Below are 20,814 nucleotides of genomic sequence, written 5' to 3'. Positions count from 1 at the left end.
AGCACTGGAGTAGGCACTTCACATATGTAATCTTACTTCATGCTCACAATAAGCCTAAAATACAAGCCTTATATTTATTTCTTAGTTATATTTATTGATTAGTTATTTTAATCTCAATTTTACAGTGAAGGGAACCACAGGTCAGAATGGTTCAGTATCTTTCCCAAGGATCACAGAGTTCATAAATTATGGCTTCAGGGTTAGAGCCAGACCTATAGGATACTTTTCAGCAATCCTTTGAGGAGAGTCTTACCATTTCCTAAGCCGGATTTTTTCCACTGTGATATAAACTCTCTCTTTTGCAGTCTATTCACTAGAAGGTAGGAGCTTTCAAAAGAGTGCTGGCTTAGGAACCACAAATCCCAAGTTCAAGCCCTAGTTTTACACATAAGTTGTGTGACTTTGGACGTGTTCTCCATCCATACAAATGAATAGTTTCCAGCTTTAATTTCTACACTCTGATCTCCTTAGAAATAGATAGCAGATACCCACTGTCACCCCTATGCTATCAATTCTATTCACAGGCTTTCTCTCTGCCCTTGGAAGAGAAGATTATGGGGAAAGGCCCACTGCATTAGTGTGCCTATTGACCAGACTATCAGACAAGGGTGGTTAAGAAGAAGGTTGGCTGGGAAGTGTGAGAAAGTCATCCACCTTACAGCTGTCCAGGCCTGAACAATACCATGGATAAACAAGAGACCCTCTCTAGAGAGTTCTGCTGGCACCTTGTCTTCATTCCTTTCTGAAAAAAAAAAATCGTATCCTTGTGAAGAATGTATTGCCTTCCACATGTAACTGCCAAAAACCCAACTGTAGGCAAAATCCATCTGACAAAATCCTTTAACTGCTTTGATTCAGTTCTTAAAGGAGATTAGTTGTCGGAAGGTCACAGAGAAGCCATCCTACTGCACGTTGCAGCTTGGGGTTTCAAAGCTTTCACTACTAAGGGAATCTCCGTGCTCAATGCCCCTTCCCTCCATGCCGCTTAATCAATGAATCAACAAATAGTTACTGAGCAAGGCTTCCCTGGGGTCTGCAGGTCACTTCAGACGTGCCTCTCCAGTTCAATAGCAGGAAAAAGAAAAGCAGATTTTTCTGACTCCTCTTAAAGTTTCCATTTATAAAACCAGGGCCAACATAAAAAGACCGTGGGTCTCCTGTCCCTGTTTTCCTCTTCCCTGAACCCCTCTGGTTCACAAAGGAAAATAAAACACTATATAGCTGAGAGAATATATAAGAGCTAAAAGGAAGGAAGAAAGGAAGGCTAGAAGGAAGGAGGGAAGGGACGAAGGAAGAGAGGAAAAAGGGAAATAAGGAAGAACGGGAGGGAGGTAGGAAAGGAAGAAGGGAGGGAGGAAAGAAGGAAGGAGGGAGAAAGGAAGAAAGGAAGGATAGGAAGGAAGGCAGGAAAGAAGGGAGGAAGGAAGGAAGGAAGAAAGGATGGAAGGGTGGAAGGTAGGAGGGAAGGAGGGAAGGGAGGAAGGAAGGAAAGAGGGGAGGGGGAGAGAAGGAGGGAGGGAGGAGGGAAGGGAAGAAGAGATGAAAGGAAGGAAGGAAGGAAGGGAGGAAGGAAGGAGAGAGAGAATCAGATGCTTAGATTTCAAAGGTGGAAGGACATAGCAAACCTGGAGACCATCCTCTCAAGAAATGTCTCTTTGGTCGCATATAACTTCCATGTTTACTAGCCTGTTAATTATCACTGCTCTTTAGCATATATGATAGTCTTTGAGAACAACCAGTAATCACTAGTTTTAAGCTTTTAGGACTGATGTCATTACGGATGTCTTAGACCTTTAAGTGTCCCTCTGCTCTCAACTCAAACAATAGGATTATAGATGAAATGTGCATGTTGCCTCAATACCCACAGTATCAGAATTCCCAAATACAAAAAAACTTATTTTTCCTAAATAATCTGCATGAAAATGAAAAAATATACAGTAATAAAATAGTACTTTTGGCTTTTAGTATATGTTATATAAAACACTACATTATGCTAGAAATTGAATGGCCATCTCCCAGGCAATGACAAGTGACTGCAGTGGACAAATGTCACTGGAACAGAACCAACCTAGGATGTGAATATTGTCTTTCTCTAACCTAACCCTTAGAGCAGGATTCTACTTAACTGTATGTTTCCTCAATCAGAAATAACAGTGAAACCAGCAACAGTTTATTAAGCACTTACTATATGCCAGCCATGGTGTGAGATACTTCTTATGCATTATCTCACTTAACCCTTTCACCTACCCATTGGTGTGCATTATTACCCTCAATCTACAGATGAGGACGTGGAAGCTGAGAAAGGTGAAGTCACTCTGCTCAAAACCTTAAGTACGGTGAGGTCCAGAGCAAAGACTCCAACCCAGGTCTGACTCTAAGGATTGGGCTCCTAAATGCTGTGTAACTGACACTTTATTCCTGTTCTCCAACTTGGAGAATCAAGGCCAGGAAAAGTTAAAATAATGTGTTTTATTACGATTTACCCAAAACCTTACTTGGACTTCGTGTTCCCACATCAGCTTCAAATGGCTTCTTCCCCCCCACAAAATGAAACTAGAGTTTCTTCTTTCATTTCTTTTTGATAAATAAAGCTAATATTAGACTATCAAATAGACCATGAGGCCACAACTAACCAGAGCATTCTTAAGAATTCTTCGATCGCAGCATGCAGCAAGACACTCCAACATCTTTAAAAAGTTTAATTTAGAAAAGAAAAAGCTTAAATATAAGTACTCTGTTAACAATTACAGATGTCAACAAAGAGTTTGCTAGATAAAACTCTTGAGTGTATACAGAGGGGGCTGATGCTCTTATGGCTTACTGAGCTTTTAAATTATAATCCCTATGCTTTTTTCATGTGCTGGTTGGGTTTTCGTGGCAGAGATATTAATAGGAAAATAAACACCTGAAATTCTATTATTCAGTATGCCATCTATGAATGTACAATTATGCATCTATTCAGAAGCATCTGTATGTTAAAAGGAGGTAAAATATAAACACATCATTATCTTTTGTTCCAAGACGATGCAATTATTTATGCCATCTGTGTGTAGAAGGTGGTGTGGCTCAGGAGACCAGTTCAGGTCTGTTTCACCTTGAGATACAACACGCCTAGAGCCAGACCTTTGCTTAAAGTGCCTGTGGTTCTCTGAGCTCCTTCAATTCCTACACACTGGGTACCAACTAGGTTCACCCTCCCAGTCTAGATTCTGTGTGTCCATTTTTTCCCCAACTTTGAAAACCAGAGTTTCCTCTTTCATTTCCTTTTACTAAGCATAGCTGATATCAGTACACCAAACACCATGAGGTTAGCACTTAACACAGGTACAATTTGTTAACATTTCTTGGCTGAAGGCAAATTTATGAATACAATCATTTTCACATATGGAAACCATCTCTATCAGAGACATGCAAATAGCATTGTAAAACCTGGTCCTTGTAGAACTCAGCAAAGGTCTGCGTGGATGCAAACCTTGAGGTTAAGTATAGCGCTTCTCCGAGTATCTGCCTGTGCTTATTACCATATTGCAGAAGTTGCTTCTAAAGCAAATAGTTTTCAGAAAGACCGGGGTTACGAAATAATTCAGAGATCTTGGAAGGGAGAGAAAAGACAGTGGCATCATGTAAAAGCTGAAAAACAAAATTAGCTATTCGTCTCCTATCAAAGCTTGAGGACTTCTAGCACAGAATCATCATGACCTTCCATGAAGGAAGCCCTGGAATATACAGATTTCCTTTTGGTTTCTAAAATAAAGGTACTTACCGGTGAAAATCCACAAGTCACCACACTTTGCCCAGAATCACACTGGCCACCCTTCTCCATGGAAGCAGAGAGTGGGACCTGCTAAGTTTGTGGAGATACCTACTTGGGTTGGTTAGAAATAGGTGAGGGGGAGGAAGGGGGAGAAAAGAAAGGCTTTCCCTTTAAAACTGAACAGAAGCTGGTACCAGATCACATGACCTTTTACCGTAATTTCTATTAAAATCATTTCATGTCTGGTTGCCTCTGCTCTCCTGGCTCATTTGTATTGTTTACAACAAGTCATTGCACTGGCAGTTAGTGGTGGCTGAATCCATGGTTACCCGCTTCACATTCACTAGTTAAATGGAATGCAGCTCTGCTGTGGGGTTCAGGGAGCAAGCTCTTAAGAAACCACAATCCAGCCATCAATCAGGCTAATCTGAGAGAAATTAATCTTATAAATATAAGTATTGGTGCATATTAAAAATTGATAGAAAAGGGGCATGGGCTTTTCTTAGTTGGAGTTGCAAAAGTGGACAAGCTGAGATTTGACTTAGAGACTCAGAATGTTCGTCTGTGGTCTCCATCTGACAGCCATTCAAGTTGTGCATCTAAAAAGCTTTCCAAGATAATACGACCACCCTTTAAAGCAAATTCACCGCCCCCCCCCCCCCACCAAAATCTGGTGAGCATTTATTTTACCTGAATGTTCTTAGGATCTAAAGAGTACCTAAATACAGATTTAACCAGTCTGCAACCCCAGCAAAGTAACTTAAACAGATACATGCAAGACAGTAAAACACCAAACAGACAGCACTGGGTAGAATTCAATTAAGACAAAACCTCAGTGGAATGCTCTTTACCAGTAAATTAAAACTGCAAACTAATATGTCTTATTAAGAGCACGAACAGTACAAATTCATTCTATTGTCCATGAATTTATGTGGTTAATTCTTTCAAAACATTCCCCACAGCAAACTTGTTTCTCAAGATGGACATGACCAACAATTATAATTCCTAATAAAAATTTAGAAGTTTTATAGTTTAATGCCCACGATCATTGTCCCACAAGTCACACCAAAATGCTAAATGAGAGCAGCAAATAGTTAAAGCTAACATATTACAACCCCATCTACTGCAAAGTCACTGTATCAGAAGCTAGAATTGATTTGTTTCCTCAGAACGAATTGAAAATGAATGTAACATAACGTCGGAAAAATTCCTCCTGCACTGCTAATCGGATATTGTATAATGGTTGATTGCAGCTCTGCCCTGTGCTATTGCTGCCTAAATCATACATACTTACACGTTCTGGGTTCTTCCAAGAGTTTGGTGCAGTTTCAAGGACAAATGTCTTAAGGGAGCCTCTCTACTGTGCAGCAGAGAGCCTAGCTCGGATCTGATGACAAGAGCACAGTGCTAAATCTGACAACAGAAGCAAACTTCCTGCGTGGAGAGGAGATCTTGGAAAGTCTGAGGGTTAAAAAGGCTGCTTGAAATGTGCTGGTTGATTTGCTCCCTGGTTGTGTATACACAGTAGCAGCCTGATCTGTGTTTGCAGCCCTGCAGAAAGGAACCTTTACTGAAAACCAATGGCATCACATTTCAGCGGCGCTGGTGCCAAGTGCTGGAGAGCACAGCAACCTTTGACAACTTCACACAATTCAACCCAGCAGACTCACCGCAGGTCAGGCAGGAGTGTGGAAAGTGTCTCCCCACCGGCTTTCATCTCGAGTGTGTTAGCGCAGCTCCCGGAAAACCAAACACTGTTACCGACCGGACTCGGACAACGGTGTAAGGTATTCCCTGGACTTATCTTAAATACGATCTCTACCTCCGCTGTCCTGACCTACCATCGACTATATGTTCACAGAATTTAAAAAATGAATCCCAATTTTTAAAATATGTTTCCCTCTGTTTCTTATATAAACCTTCAAAGCCACGGGGTGTTACTAATCCTGTGTTGAGTATTTAAGACTCCTCTGACGTTCCTCGTAAATATACGGAGGAAAAAAAAAGACAGGGTTGGGTGGTCTGGTCCCTATATTCTGTATTCTGCCTCCAAATTCAGAGGCTGGAGTTTTAAAATGATTGTTTTGGTGGGGACTATTTTATTACTGTTCATTATAAACTGGCCGTGTCTATAGAACTTTATTCCAGCTGAACCTACTACTATAATGAGGCTATAAGGATAGTAGGAACAGGCAAGCATGGAAGAACATGGAACATGCTGTTGGAGAGTGGAATCACCTTCTTTAACACCCGCACTATGGAAGAGAATGGAAATTCCAGACCTTGCCAACTCTAAGAGGAAAAGTTGAGAGCGCATAAGAAAGTGGGGATGGGGGGCGCTCCTGGTTGCTGTAACAAACTTAATCCAAATTATTGGTTAACTACTTCATCATCTACGTGTTCCTCACTGCCCTCCTCTCCCTTCTGTTCTTATAACAAGTCTAGATTATAGTCTAGTTTATAGCCTGTTCTATGGTATTTTCTCACTATTTGTATTTTACTTCAAAGGGCAGAAATAAGAAGTGACAGTTTCACAAAAGGCCGTGTTAAATGTGTCAGGCAGCAAGGGAAGTGTTGCCCGACTTATCTGAAAGCCCGCCCAGGAGCTGCCTGGGCAACTGGTGAATCATCCAAGGCCTTCACTTTTCATTTCGGCCACACTATTGTTCAGACGTAATGATAATTCCCTTATGTTGGAGAGCCCACATAATGTAAGTCTGGGCTCAGGTACCAGAGAGGGTTAGCTTCCTCTCCTGACTCCACTACTTTCTATCTGCATGAGGTTAGGAGTTGGTTAAAATCTCTGAATTCCTGTTTCCTTATCCATGAAATGGAGACAATATATCTGCCATACACGATTATCTGAAGATGTAAAGAATAACCTATGTCAAGGGTTTACCCCCGTGCCTGGCATGAATGCATTTATACACATTTACTGCATCCCCTTTCAGAACCAGACACAGTGCCAGAAACGGGGGGTACAAAGTCAACAGAGACAGGGACCCCACGCTCAAGGGAAGTGCTGCCAGTGCTAGATCTTTCCTCCTTCCTTCCCGTAATTTGCATAGTCTCTAGCAAAAAGCACTAAAACACTTTCAAATACTTTGTCTCATAACAATCCTATGAGATAAAGGAAACGATGCCCAATTTGCAAATGGGAAAACTACAGCTTAAAGAGGTGAGGGTCACACAGCTAGTAAATGGCAGCCCGAACGTCAACTCCAGTTCTGATTCTGTCGCATACTCTTTAGAGGATACGTATGAATTTGGCATGGAGCATTCATTTTCTGCACAATTCTATATTGTGCTATCTTAATAGCATCATGTGTGTATATGGTACTAGGTAAAGCTGTGTAGGTCCCATAAAGAGAGAGACTGTATCTTGAACTTCCTTTGTACTCTCTGACAGACCTAGCATCATACTAAACATATAACGTGTTTAATAAATTTTCCTAAATTTAAAAGAAACTCAAGCTCAATTTTACCACCTATAGTCAACCTAATAGGGAGCTACAACTCCTCAACAAATAATGGTTTGGAGGTTATTTGTGGCCTTCCAGGGCTCATGGTACGTCTCCAATAACTGCCAAATAATTAGATGCATGTCAAAGTTTTTAACATTGATTCATGATAAAACCACCCAAAGACTGTTTTCTTCATTTGTTTAGCACTTATTCTGTACATGGAGGGCCTAAAGAATTTTGGTAAGAGCGACTAAATATTTACTTTTAAATTCAAATTTGATCCCAAGACATCTCTTGATTTCTAGGTTCACTTCAGTTTCTAGGCTTACCAGCTCACCAAGTGTAGAATTCCACCATTGATCAATATCTTGTGAATCAGAGCAGAGCATATGGCCAACGTCAGGTAGAAACAAAGCAGAGTTTTGGATCTCCTTTATAAAAATACATTGTCTGCACAAACAACCCAAATTTCCTGAATAATTATGGAACTACTGCTTCATTTTATGCTTTGAAATGTAGTCCATTTCTGATGGAAAAATTGGCTAGACATTTGTCAATGAATCATACATAAAAATGGAAATATTCTTGAAAGAGACCGGTATAGAATCTAGAACTTGGAGTTCAACTGATGTATTACATTAATTAGTTCTCTTATATCCTGGAAATCTTTTTTTAAAATAGAACTTATATCATTATTTATAAGTATTCACTGCCAAGCAATGATTCCTTCAGCCTTAACAAAAATCCAGGAACTTTAGATTAATATCAATGTCATGGCAAAAGTGTAAATGATAGGCAGTGTTTGAGACAAAGAAAACAATTATTGAATACATTGTTTTTGTTTCCAAAGTCATTCACTTGTTTATTTAGACAAGCTGTGGCCATCTGTAAGGGAAAGTAAATATGCTCCTCACGTACTGGCATCACATACGTTAGAATTGCCAAGCTTGCTACATTCAACTGGCCAGCTGCATACTATTTCCTGCTTCCTCCCTAAAGAAAGTAATATGTGAAATACCTACCACAATTCCCGGACCACAGTGGACAAGAAACATGCCTACCAAAGACCACTCTGGAGCTGAACAAATTGGCCTAGGACTTGCTCAAACCTGGTCAGGATGGAGAACTGGTCGACCCAGTGACTTTTCCTCAACACCTAAAACTAAACATATACCCATGAGTCTCACTTAGCTCTCATAACCATCTTGGAAGAAGATGCTTTTAGTATTCACATTTTTCCATATAAGACAAAATCAGAAAATTTAATAATTTCACAAGGTCATACAGGCAGTAAGTGACCCAGCAAATATTTCAAAATGGCTGCTCTAACTCTAATTCTAAAGATTTTACACAGAACTAACATACAATACTTTCCCTTCAGGAAGAGTGTGCACACATTAGTTTCCCCCTTTTTCCTTTTGGTTTCTCATTCCACAGATCACTTCAATGCAGACCAGATACTCTTTCACACACACACACACACATACACATACATACATACACACTCATGCACATGCCTCTCTCTTCTATCTTCAGCTGCGTCCCATATTTTCTTCTCTCACATCTTGGCCAATTACTTCAGGGAATAATTTTTTCACTCCAGCTTTCCTCACTCTCCTGCTTTTCAATGAATTTGTGTGTCAAAAAACAAATCTCATTTATGCACCCCTATGTTCATTGCAGCATTATTCACAATAGCCAAGATGCGGAAGCAACCCAAGTGCCCATCAACTGGTGAATGGATAAAGAAGATGTGGTATATATACACAATGGAATACTACTTGGCCATAAAAAAGACAAAATTGTGCCATTTACAACAACATGGAGAGACCTTGAGGTTATTATGCTAAGCTAAATAAGTCAGACAGAGAAAGACAACTACTTATATGTGGAATTCACTCATATGTGGAAGATAAACACACACATAGATAAGGACAACAGATTAGTGACTACCACAGAGGAAGGGGATGGGGGGAGAGTGAAAGGTGAAAAGGGCCGCATATGTACGGGGATGGACAAAAACTAGACTATTGGTGGTGAACACGGAGCGGTCTATATAGAAACTGATATATAATAAGGTACACCTGAAATTACACAATGTTCTAAGCCCATATGACCTCAATAAAATAATTTTAAAAAGATCTCATCACAGGTGATAAACTTAGAAGTGGTGCTAATGTTACACTATTCCTAGGGAAAGACAAACTGCATCTTTTGCAACCAGCCTCTAAAAATCCTGAAAGTTTCTAAACATCCCTTTCAGATACTCTGCAATAGTTTCCATCTATCTTTTTAACTTCCAGTTATATGTGCATTCTCTTAAACATCAACTCTCCAGAGTCTAGATAAATGATAAACTATCATTCAATTTTATGGCTTTTATGTTATGTTTATCACTTGTATCATAATAGAACTGTTTCTCACATTTTTTTCCACCTTGATATACAATATTTCACTCCAATAAGTAACATAGGCTTTTACGGTCTAACCTAGGACAGTAATCAACCTTTAAGCTTGTTTCCTGTGGGGAAAAAAATGTGTGTTTTGTATATCTAATAACTGATCTACAAATGAGAAATTTTAATGTGAACTTGAGTGTCTAAATTCCATGAGGCTTTCATTTCAAACTACTGAACTCATTTACTACTCCACATACTAATATTTCTAGTCATGGCATAAGGCCATACTTAAGTAAATAATTAGTTTATAGAACAGAAATAAACAGGAGTACAGTTAATTGGTTGATTCATTATTAATCAATCACTTAATTCGGAATCACAGGGGCCATGTAAGTTGAAGAGCATTAAGTTGAACCCCTTCATTTTAGAAATAAAGAAACAAAGACCCACTGTTCTCCGATGAAAATGGGTAACCAGATCATCTTATAAACTCTGCTTAGGACCATTCTGACTGATCCTTAGCTAAAGATCAATGTTCAGTAATATACACATTAGCCAAAAAGAGCAAATTTCTATCTCTGAAGGTGATAGATCCAAAGGCTCATCAAATATTATGTCCCATTTCTGCAACCTTAGGAAAATAAATGTTCCCACTAAATAGAAAATAAATTTCTAATAACTGAATTAAACTGTTCATCTCAATAGCCAACTTAAGATTTCTCTCCACACATAATAACTTGGAAAAATATATAGCCTGTGTTTACTATAGCACGATAGACACAGTCTCTAAGAAGAGCTATAACTCGCTAACAATTTTCCTGATTTATGTTTGAAAACATACAGGGCATGAAATGATTTCTGCAACCTTACATTTTCCTCAAGAACACTGGTAGGCGGAAGATATATTCCAAAAATCATGTTGGATTGCTGGTTATGGCTCCTTTTTTAATAGAAATGTGTGATAAGCAATTATACGTGCTCGACCAAAAAAAAAAAAGTCATCAGATTTTTTTCCCCCATTAAGAGAGGAAAGGAGAAAAAAGGAAGCAAGGAAGAGAAGGAGGAAAAAAAGAAGGAAGGGAGGGAGGAAACTCTGATAAAAGAATATTTTCATATAATGTTTGCATTTTAAAAAGCGATTGCCTTTTTAAGTGAGAAAGGGCAATATATATTCTTCTAAAGAACAGATTATGGATAACGTATGGTTATAAGCTATAACTCTATACAAATGTTAGTGATTCTCGTTCTTAGTATTTAACATATATGGAAATTTGCCTTATAATCTATAATTGTGCTAATAAAAACAGGTATTCACAAATATAAATTATATTGGTCATAAAATCAGCCTTATTAATCTAATATATCTTAGAGTGAAACCTAATTTAAATGGGCCACTCTGGTAACACAGATATCTGGAAACACTGTTTATCCTACTGCAAAGTATCTATCAGAACAGGAATACAAAAGTTTTGCTAGGCTTCATAAAAAGTTAGCATTCTGAAGTTAAATCTTCAAAACAGTAAAAAAAATCACTATTTCAGATATGCATATTTGCCCAGTTAAAAAAAATTAATTTGTAGAAGAGAAGTAAGATAAGTATATTCCTTAATTAGTATCCTTTATAAAGTTCTATCTAGGTTACTTATTTTAGTTGATGTGCCATCGGAAACAGCCATAAGCAGCCATAAGTAAATAAAATATCTTTGAATTGCCAGTGTCTTGCCCTTTATCACAGGGATTCCAAACACATTGAACCCTCTTTTGTGGTAATTATGATCATTCCCTTGTTTAAATGAACAAAGCATCCTTCATAATAGAAATATAAACAGAGGCCTGATTTAAAAGTACCAAAAATGATTCGTCTTTTCAACTACAGGTGTGATCAAGCATAATGGTATAAATACACCATAAATATCGGTGCATGGTGTACACATTGGAGGGAGTATGGGAGGTAAGATTGACACCCAATTCAATGGAGGAGGTAAGCTAAGAGAATAGTGTCCTTGCACAGTTGGAACTCACCAGAGTTGAGTAAATGAATGGTATCTAATCTCTAAGAAAAAGAAAACATCCCTAGCTACGTGATAACGACACACAGGGTCTTAATACTATCACAAGGTATACTTCAGGAATTGAAAGATTCGCAAAGATTTTTCCAGCTACCTGAATCTGAAGATCCGAAACCATAAAGCAATGTATCTGCATTCTATTCCAAAAGACGGTATTACTTTCTGCAGTCATCTCTTAAAAGAAGACCCCACAGCGTCTGTCTGGCTCTCCTTCTTGGCCACCACCCCCATTGATTCCAACACAAAGTACGATTATAAATTAGGTTCAAACTAATCAAAAGAACATCGTTCCAGAGAAAGATCCTTAAGCTCTCCAATAGCACTGCATCCACCCCATTCTCCAGCAGGAGAGAGTGAGGAGCACACAGAACTTATTTATCATTCTCTGCTCTGATTCCTAAGGCACACTTACTCTACCGGGATGGAAATGCGAACCAAAAAACTGAATTGCAAAGTTGTGTTCTTTCACAGCTTTAAAAAACTGATAACAAAGTGACAAGAGAAAATTTCTTTGTTTGCACAAGAGGCCCCAGTACATTATTTTGACTTTCTAAAGATATTGTAAATGAATAAAAAAATCACAATATTACGAAACTTGGTAATCGTTACTTCCAAATGACAGATTCTATTGTTCGTGCAGAAATTTTCAGTTGGTTTTCTCATACCAGTGGTTCAATTGAAAGATTTACCAACTGCTCCCTAGAGAAAACAGAAGATCAGCATTTAAATGGAGATATGTTTCCAAATGCACCGTACCTAGAAGGCAGATACTGTCAAGGTTTCTTAGTGAGAATAACTCAAATTGTATTAGGTACATTTTGATGCTGTAGCTATCTCCATTTCATAGGGCTCGGTCTGTTTCCATAACATTCTTTTTCCTCTGTGCATTCTTTGTAATATTGGTCCCAAGAAGTTAAAATTAAACCTTGCTGCATTGCACAGCCCACACACTAACAACAAACAATTACTACTGTACGTATCATTTCTGATGTGTACAGAAAAAGACCACAGAAGATAGGTTGGCCAGAAATGTTAAATAATTGAAAACTATAATGACCTAACAGAGTAGTAAGCTTAGTTTACAATGCAGCCAATTTAAAGCCATAAAAATACTGTGTAAAAATTTTATCTTGTGGTTGACCATTACATAGCCTATCTATTATTCAAAAGCATCTCAACAGTGTTTTTCTTCATTAATGTGGCTTTTGGCATTTCCCTCAAAATCCTTCTGTTCCCCTAGTTTTCCAACAATTTTGAAACAGATACAAAATTCTTGCCTTATATCATAAATTCCCCTAACCAGGATGATGAGATCTTCAGTGACTGAAACCAATTTCATAGGTCAATCTTTAAGGGATAATTTAACTTTCTCAGTAGGATTTGTTTTGCATTTAACAGAGTCGAGGACGCAAGACATTAAAAAATAATAAAACAGGACTACTGCTACTTGTATGGACACATCTGTAAACAAAAGGAACACCTCGTAAATAACCCCCTTTTCTGTGACACACTAATCCAGGGATTTGTCTGTGTTACAAAATGTCATAAGGCACCAGGAAAGTTGGGCCCTGAGTGTTCGGCTAAGGTGCATAGCATGTCTGTGAAGGAGAAAAAAGAGACACTTAAGATCAATTTCAAACATAAGCCCATTACCTCTGGTAGGCTCTTGCTAAAATTCTGGCTGTAACCAAAATGTCCCTGTAAGCAAGGTTACTGAGAACAACCCCAGAGATGTTTTCCAGGACCACTTTCTCTCCCAGCCCTTCAGCTGTCTGCATAGTTAGCTCTACCTTATCTTGCTGCCCTGCCACTCGCATGCTGATTCAAATTCAGAACTCAAAATGAAAGATGAAATATCTCGAAGATCACTTAATATAGAAATACTGTGGCAGTAATAAGAGGTACTCAGGAGGAGATGGGAACAGGTACTCTCTTGGCAACCTTTTAATTTCTGGAAAAATTGCACAGAACAAACTGAGCGGCACACACATGGAAACCTAATCGATTGATCTGCTCTATTCTGTTAAAGCAATACCCATCAGAAAGGCTCCTTGCTCCTTTCACAATTCCCCTTAAAGAAGACCAGGAGGTTTCAGTACAAACCATGCACCAAGACTTAAATGCTATTTTGATTTATTAAAGAAATAAATGATCTTTTACCTACTTTCATCACCCCAGTCAATGGACAGTTTTATGTGCTAAATGATACCATTCTCAATATACCCACTTCTAACTCTGCGTAACGCGAGTTTAAAGAGTTATGAGAATTGTTTTAGTAAAAGTAACAAAGCCATGCATCTCAGACACATCTATGTTTGAGACATCAACTAGGCCAGTTTCGCCATATACTTGACTCTTTTCGTATTTGAAGGAAAAGAAGCCCCATCCATGTCACTTCATCCCCATCAATGTTTTCCTGTATCTTCTTTCTGTAAGCTGTTCCTCAGCTCAGATTTGAGAACTGTTTAAATTTCCCTCTCTTTCCCACAATGACAGAACTGTTTCTCAGGTTGGTTAATTCATTTCGATACCATCAAATCTACTGGACAGGAAAAGAAAAAGAACTCTAACCCCACTCCCCACTCGCATTCTCCTGCCTTCCGCTCGCTCGAGGGCATTTCTTCCTCTTCTCTCTTGCCTGCTGCTTCTGAATTTGGGCATTTGCCAAACACACTCCCCTATTTGGTCTTTGGACAGCGTGAGAAACAAAGGAGAGTTTCTCTTCAAAACCAGACCAAGTCATTCAGCTGCTCCAAAACACTTCAAAACATCTGCAGGTCACTGATCTTGACTTAAAGTATTAAGCAGGAGGGTTTTGAAAGTAGTAGGAGGTCATATGCGGACCTAACAGTTTCTCTTAACTCACATGCTGAGAATTTTTTTTCTTTTTTTTTTTTTTAAAGGGAGAGAGAAGGTGCTATTTTCAACACTGCTCTCTGGTTTACGTTAGCAAAATCATTTGCTTTCTGTATGTGTCTGTGTCTTATTGTACGGCCGCTGGTTCTGGTACTACGACAGAAACACAGCAAACGTGTTTCCCTGGCTGAAGCAGACCCATGTGGAAATTCACAACACAACCGAAGCAAGCACAATAAATAAACGCATACATAATCATTCCACAGCACTGAGGGCGGAGGGGGTTTCTCCAGGCCCTTCCGGACTCTTCTAGAATTGCTCAATAAGAACCCGAAAGGGGGAGGGGGTGCAGCTAGGAAAAGGTTTCCAAAGGAAGAGAAGGGGAGGAGAGGAGATTTGCCCTCTGTGTCTTTCTCTCTAGGGGGTCTCCCATCACCAAACATGGGGGGGGGGGTTGGCAGAGTGGGGGAACCGCTGTCCTGCAGATGCTTCTGACAAGACTTGAGGGATAGAAGGGGGTAGGTGGTTTGAAATACTTAAATGATGGCCGGGTTACCTCTGTGTAACTTCAGAGACTCCCTCGGGAAGGTGAACGGGTTGGGGAGACAGGAGGGAACCAGGCGTAGAGGACGGGAGGGAGACCCCTAGGACGACAGCAGCAGCAATCACAGAAGGATTTTCCAGCCCATGACAGCAGTCCTCAACTCCTGACACCACCCCCTTCCCCATAACCCCTTCCCCTATCCCCTCGCCCCAGAAGACCCCAGGACTCTCCCCAACCCCTCCCGGTCCCAGTGCCCCAACTCTGCCCTCACTCTTCGCCACTTTCCCAAGCCCTGAAGTCTCTCTCCAGGAAGGGGGGAGGGGAGAGGTGTTTAAAAAACAAATCTCACTGAAATCAGAATTTATCCGTGTCTCTAGCACACACGCTGACAGTTTTGCAGTCATGGTAAAGGCAAGTCTACCCGAGGTGGACAGGACTTATGGTTGTGTTATTGGCGGGGGCGCGGGGGGGGGGGGGGGGTTGCACCTTTTTTTTTTTTTTTCAAGAGACTCTAAACAAGTGAAGGGGGAAGGGGGTGGCAATAGAGATTTCCACCAGGACTGCAAATCGAGAATGCCCCCGATGCAAATGTCTGTCTCCAGACGTTGATGAGAAGGATTTGGACCAGTTACCTTGGCAGGGTCACAACTGCAGCAGGTTAAGCAGGTGAGTCGTCGGGGATTTTAAAGAAGCCGAAGCCGGGTTCTTGGGCTAGGAAAGTCTACAAAACCCCCATGCAGGAACATTGCACATCTTACACACGCCTCCTTTCGCTGGGCTCCCGCGACCTCAGCAGGCGAGGGGGTGCTGGCCGGCCCGCCGCTGGCAAGGGCACGGCCACCCGCTCTGCCCCCGCGGGCGCGGGGCCGGCCTGGCCCCCGGGGTCCGCGTCCCGAGCGGCTGGGGACTCACCGAGCCGGGCTGCGAGGGGCAGAGGGGCGCCCGCGGCTAGCCGGAGCGCCGAGGCGCCTCCCTTTTCTCTTGGTAGCGTCGGTCCGCACTCCCTGTGACCCAGGACGTCATGATGCCTGTCTGTTTTCTCAATGATAACTTGGCAGAAGAAGCAGAGGCTGCCAGGTTCTCCTCGGGTGGTTACGTGGTATGTGCACGTTTCTGTCTGCATGCATTTCTCTCTTTCTCTTTTGCAAAATAAATCTATTTTTTGCAAAAAAAAAAAAAAAAAAAAAAATGCCCGGCACTGTCAGGATGTGATTGCATTATTGCGTTGGCATAATTGACGCCTCTGGGTGTGTAGATCTGTGTGTATGTGCGTGTGCTTTTTTTTCCCCTTTAAATCTGGCTGCTCCTGCCGCCGCCGCAGCCACTGCAAACGGAAACCAAGGCTGCATTCATCTTTTGTCTTTCATTTTACCTTCAGGGTGACATTCAGTGCCAACTGCTCCCTTTTGACCATCGCCCATCCCCGCCTGGGCCAAATAAATTTTAAAAACGTGGGGGGAGGGGAAGGAAGAGCCCCTCGGCCCCAAGGCTGGGGTATCCATTCCTTTGACTAACGGACCCCAAATCTCCCCAACCCACCTCCCACCCCTAAAAAAGCATTTTCCCTTCTACCCACCGGGCCCAGGCACAGAATCGGCACCAAGACGGCCAGGAGCATCCACCCGGGGCCGGACACTCATGCTCGCCGCCCACTCTTGCTGACTTGCATCTCTCAGTTGCCTTCCCAGTGTGTAGGCCTCCCACAACTGGTGCTATTTTTGTCTCCCAGAGATGTTCTTTAAAGCCTTTTAAAAATGGGGAGGGGGCAGGGAAGAAAAAGAGAGAGCCAGAAAGAGAAAGAAGGAAAAGCCCAAGCCGGGATTTCAGGGTCTCTGCAGACACATCACGAAATTTGGGGGTCTCCTGGCATCTCCCCCACTAGGGGAGTTGGAAAGGGCAGAAAGGATAACTGGCTTTTATCCGAATTCTTCTACAACAGCAGGAAAACTTTTTTTTATAGGAAAATATTATTGCTGGTTATTCACTGTATTTGTCATTTTGTTAATGATATTTTTTAGAATCAGTAGGAAAAATCTCAAGAATAACCCTTAATATTTATTTCTGCAAATATGAGAATGTCTTTTAGATGGTGTGGCCACAGGACAGGTAAAGCTGAGACCATGTCTTTTTACAATATTTAGTTTGTGTTTATTTATACGTATGTTGGTATGTCTCATGTAGCTTCAATTAATCATAATATTGTGTATATTAATCACTATGTGTGTGTTACTGAAAAATAAATATCTACCGCCAGGTCTGGCAAATACTTTGCCTTGTTTAATCACTAGTTCCCCATTTGGCGTAGAAGAATGGAGTTTGGAATTTTTTTCCCCAAGCCTCTTGTTGACCTTGGTCACCATCGTGTATTGGTAAAGTCACTGTTCCTCCTGATTCCAAATTCCTAAAGGATGACAGCAGAAGCCGAGGTTGCAAAAAAATACAGCATGGACAGGAGTGTCTCAGATCTGAACAGCAAAGCCGATCGGGAGAAAAACTTTTGAATTTATCCCAGAGGATTGGCGGCTGCTGTAGGTTTAAAAATAGTTTACCTATTTGAGAGCTTGGCTAAGTTTAATGAAAATAGCAAGTAACTTGTTAGGTCTTTTCTCTTTAGAGTCACAGACCAAGAATCACTAGCAAATTCCATAGGCAAGACATTGTAATTATGCGAAGATCAGACAATCAGAATAGGAGAAGAGACTGGCTAAGGCAAACCTAAGAAGGTCGCAGGACTATTGAGTAGTAGACACATTCCGAAACCTGAACAATGCCTCGCCACTCTTAACGATTGGACATGGCTCTCTGGCTCTCCTTGGAATGCCAGAAGGATGAAATGGTGCAGACTTGTCCAGGGCTTAGAAGGTACCAGTGTCAAAGATGACTCTTAAGAAAGGCAAGGGCCTCTTCAAAACTCAAGTAGGCATCATCTTTCGAAGTGACTGGTAACTTTTCCCGAACTATCCAAGAGAAGCTCGTTAATATTCAATCAACCAACCTGGTTCTCCAGATTTTTTACTTATTAACCTCAAAACCGGACCCTTAGAGACCCACGGCAAAGAGGAAGAACCATAACAATCTGACTAACTTTAATCCCTTGAAATCCAATTTTTTTTTTTTTTCAGACAAATGCCTTCCATGCTGTTTGTCACCAATCCACATGCCAGTGCAGGCAGCCAAGTGATTTCCTTCCCCAGGGGTGAGACGTTTGAGCGACTAGCAAAGTGCTGGAGTAGAGTGTTCAAGTTCTCTGGAGGTTTGAATAGATCCTTTCTAAGGCCAGACTCTCTCAATCAAATTAGGCCTAAGAACGGCTCTCTGTTGTTTATCCCAGTTCAAACTCCTCGGACTGCTTTCAGGTCTTTATTTTCTGTTTTCACCCAAAATATAACAGTTAATATTGTTGTAGTATGTTCGGTTTCACTGCCCAAGCGAACCAAAGGGCGTAAAAACGCTTACTAAGGTGGATGGAACACACAGACGGCACTGTTCTAAACTTGACTTGTGCTGAGACTTTGTAAATCTAATTAAATCTTCCCAACAACAAATGAGAGAGGGAGTCTTGGTATTCTCGTTTTCCTTAAGGAAATGGAGGCACAGAGAAGTTAAGTAATTTGCCCAAAATTACACAGCTGGGATTCCAATTCAAGTGGCTCGAGTCCCCACTCTCAAGCTCTCTGCCTACCTATTCAACTTTCTTTCCAATGACTCAAATCATGCACCTGTGGTTTAGTCAGGCTGCTCACCCACTGCCCATCTCACACAGTCTGTACTCCTACTCTAATGTCAGTGCCCAAACATTCAATGCCCTTTTCTGCCTTATTGTTATTCAACTTCTACCCATTGGTCAAAGCGAGGCTCAAATCCTTTGTCACCCACAAAGCCGTTATTTACTCGTCTTGGGTGTGTTGATCATTCTATCTCTGTTCCACAGTGTTCACTCCTACATATGACATCACTGTTCTTGAACTGTTCCTGGGGATGATTTTTTAATTTCTTCTTCACCTCTCAATTCCTTTCTGACAGAATTATGTTGGTTTTTTGTTTTGGGGTTTTTTTTTTTTTTGTCTCTTCCGGTTTGCCTAACATAGGGCCACGTATAGCACTGGCTCTCATTAAATGGCTTCTGAGGCACTAATGGACATGAAACTGCCTTTGGAGACTAGCAGGCCCATTTTCAATTTGAAAGAAATTGAAAGTTTTATGTAGCCAAAGTTTTATCCTTTTAACTAGAGAAACTGCAAGCTTATTTCTCCATATTTCAGACAGACCTACAGAACACCAAGAAAGATCAAAGGTGACATTATTTCATTGGAAAAGCATATTTTCATGAGGTAGAACTTAATGAGAGTGTGTTCCCGGGGAAGGAGGGTGAACACATGTATAACTGTAGTATTTGGAAAACAACTGTAAACTAAATCCTTATGACATTTTTAGCAGTTACAAGCCTTTATCTTCTATGTTTTGAGTTTTCTCAGCGTCAAGAAATTAATTTTTCTGCTTAAAAAGAGAGAAAAATTGGGGCTGGCCTGGTGGTGTAGTGGTTACGTTCCTGCGCTCCACTTCGGTGGCCCAGGGTTCATGAGTTTGGATCCTGGGCGCAGACCTACATACCACTCATCAAGCCATGCTGTGGTGGCATCCCACATACAAAATAGAGGAAGACTGGCACACATGTTAGCTCAGGAACAATCTTCTTCACCAAAAAAAAAAAAAAAGGGGGGGGGCCCAGTAGTCAGAAGACCTGTGATCTTATTTTTTGGATCTCCTACTGATCAACTGTGTGTGACCTCTTGCAAATTACTTAATCATTTTGGGCCTCAGTTTCCTTCTTGCACAAGGAGAGATTTACCCAATTTGCAAGGTTCCTGCAGCTCTAAGCTTCTACAAGTCTGAAACAGGAGATAAGAAAGAAGGAGGGAGAGAGAGGGTGCAGCCTAGTAAAACTGGTTTCTTTTTTCTTTTTTGGAGGATACAAAAAATATGCTGTTGAGCTGAGGTTAAGTTAACAAAGATCATATTCTAATTCCCAAGTATAGTTAAGTATAGCTCAGAAAAACATCCGTACGCAAAAATAAGTTCAAACTTACCTTTTCCAAGATGGTCCCCTTAATATGAGATTAAATGATGACTAACTGAGTGTACCAGTAGCACACCATATCAGCCAAAACGTCATGAGTCATCATTCATGCTTGCCTACAACTTACTTTCTTTCTAGCACTATCAGATTGTTGTCCAGACCTAATTTGACATGAATGGATCCAACCGTTTCGGCCTGGATGCCTTAGACTCATGTGTAGCTTGAATTAAATCATGAAGTTAGTTCAAGGACACAGGTCTATGATGAAGAGACCTGGGGGTTAAAACCAGAATGGGACCTCGTACATATTTCCTGATATAACTAACTTTGAGCAAGCTTCTGTGCCCCTTTCTCTATTTATCCTTATGCATTGAATACTCTAACTCATCAACCTTCTCACCAGGTCTTTGTTAGGAGAAAATGAAATAGCAGAAGGGAATGCACTTGAACAATACAGCAAAATATTATCATGGCAGTGTGCTTCCTTTACACCAGAGCTGTGTTTGTAAAAATTTTGCGAACTTAGTAGGGCATATGGAAGCAAGAATTCAGGTCTCCTGGCTGAGAATCTAAGTTGATTTCTACTACGTCTTGCTAGTTATAAGACGTCACAAAGGCCTGCAGCTAACTAAGGGTGGAATCAGGATGACT

At 40.8% G+C, this 20,814-nt stretch overlaps 1 protein-coding gene across 7 annotated transcripts in view; it reads right to left on the bottom strand.

The window, feature by feature from the left end:
• ESRRG (estrogen related receptor gamma) overlaps window positions 1–20,814 on the bottom strand; it is a 603,662-nt gene that overhangs the window by 540,922 nt on the left and 41,926 nt on the right. Inside the window, exon 1 of one of the 7 annotated variants that reach the window (XM_070256010.1) lies at window positions 16,663–16,800. The exons of 2 other annotated variants lie outside the window; for them this stretch is intronic. The gene's annotated coding sequence lies outside the window, so the exon portion shown is untranslated. Of the gene's footprint in view, window positions 1–3,763; window positions 4,026–5,048; window positions 5,327–15,718; window positions 16,326–16,662; window positions 16,801–20,814 lie in introns of those variants that run through there. 4 more of the 7 variants (XM_070256007.1, XM_070256006.1, XM_070256009.1 and 1 more) reach the window with 4 other exon arrangements.

The sequence above is a fragment of the Equus caballus genome, chromosome 30 (assembly GCF_041296265.1).
Source record: "Equus caballus isolate H_3958 breed thoroughbred chromosome 30, TB-T2T, whole genome shotgun sequence".
Classification (NCBI taxonomy): Eukaryota; Metazoa; Chordata; class Mammalia; order Perissodactyla; family Equidae; genus Equus; species Equus caballus.
The sequence above is the reverse complement of the archived record's forward strand: the minus strand, read 5'-3'. Positions and strand labels throughout refer to the sequence as shown.